This window comes from Lygodium microphyllum, chromosome 2 (genome assembly GCF_053477565.2).
Source record: "Lygodium microphyllum isolate KBCC chromosome 2, Lygodium_microphyllum_v1.1.10, whole genome shotgun sequence".
NCBI classification, from domain to species: Eukaryota; Viridiplantae; Streptophyta; class Polypodiopsida; order Schizaeales; family Lygodiaceae; genus Lygodium; species Lygodium microphyllum.
Window position 1 is genome coordinate 74,875,509 of NC_141136.1, and position 1,398 is coordinate 74,876,906.

At 52.7% G+C, this 1,398-nt stretch overlaps 1 non-coding gene across 1 annotated transcript; it reads right to left on the minus strand.

Moving 5' to 3' along the window:
- Positions 1-865: 865 nt before the first annotated feature.
- On the minus strand, positions 866-1,063 carry LOC148039899 (U2 spliceosomal RNA). The gene has a single exon (XR_015688757.1). It is a non-coding gene; the product is annotated as a U2 spliceosomal RNA (small nuclear RNA).
- Between the last annotated feature and the right edge of the window lie 335 nt (positions 1,064-1,398).

Here is a 1,398-nt window from a genome sequence, read left to right on the forward strand (position 1 = left end):
GAAAGCAACCAAAATAGAACACTCTTTGTGACATCTCTATGTGTCAAGGTGAATAAGGTTGTGTCCAAGACCTCCAAGGTGAAGATAAAGTTTGGAACCATCTATCTTGGTTGCTCTGAATAGAGAAGGTATCAGAGAGCATCGACCCTTGCGAATGTGAAGCTAAGGCAAGTGATGAATTCAAAAAGCGTCGCAGATGGACGCCAGGGATGCTTTCCTAAATTCCAAGATGCAGGGGAAGGCTACGTGAGCAGGCGGAGGGGTTTGTCATGCCCGGGCAGGAGAAACATGTGTGCCACTTGCAGCAGGCTCCCTTGTCCTGGATCGATCATTCTTTCCCAGCAGAGGTACACTACTGTGTAGAGATCCTGTCCTCTGATGGCATGAGCGGCTGCATCCCTGAATCTGCTCCCATGGATCCAAGCAGCAAGCTTATGGCCGGCCGTCGTTCGGAGCTGCCCGATGAGGTCTCTTCTTTACCTAGCCGAGACCAAGGCGGGGGCGTGTCCTTCTCAATCAGCATGATGAGAGGCAGTTCTCCACAGTGTCATTGGCAAGCAGGAATGCGAGTGCAAGCTCGGCAGTCCCAAGAGCAAGAGCATACTGGGTGCATTGGCATTCGCTACTACAGCGGCACTATTTCTTACAGCAGCACGGCCACGCGCGCACTATCCAGATGTTGCCCAACCCTCCATCAAAGGCAACGCACAGTGGACGCCGATGTGCTGTCAGAGGGAGACGAACCTGCATCGCAGCACCAATACGATGCTCCCAGGAGCGCGTACCGAACTACGCTTGGTGCAAGCAAAAGCCAGGGGGCATGAGCTCCGCTGCCATTCACCAGGACCCTGCACAGCCACGACCTAGATATCACGCCTTCATTAGAGCTTTGTGGGATACGGAGGCGACGCGCGCAGCCCCGGGCAGCAAGCTGCCGGATGGGGCTGCCCCCGTGAAAAAAATTAGGTTAATATCGTAGTGACCCGATGGGTCACGTATCAGATATTAAACTGATAAGAACAGATACTACACTTGATCTTAGCCAAAAGGCCGAGAAAGGTATGAAACTGCTCTGCGCTCCAACCCTTCGCTTTATACTCCCCTCCTTCATCCTCCTACCCTCGCCTCCCTTGCTTGCTCTTTGCGTTTCCCTCTGCTGCGCCTGTGCCTACGGGACTGGCGGAGGCGGGACAGCGCGTCCTATGCTGCTAACCTAAAGCCACTCACTCGCCTCCATACGCCTTTTTCAACAAATTCGAGAGACCCAAAGACCACGGCCTTCCGGATTCCTTATGCTCTATTTTGTACTATTAATTGGAAACTTGTTGGGCATAAATGTCAACCCCGCTAAAAAAAATAGGCATGATCTTCCCCAACCCCACCGTTGCTTCTTCACTA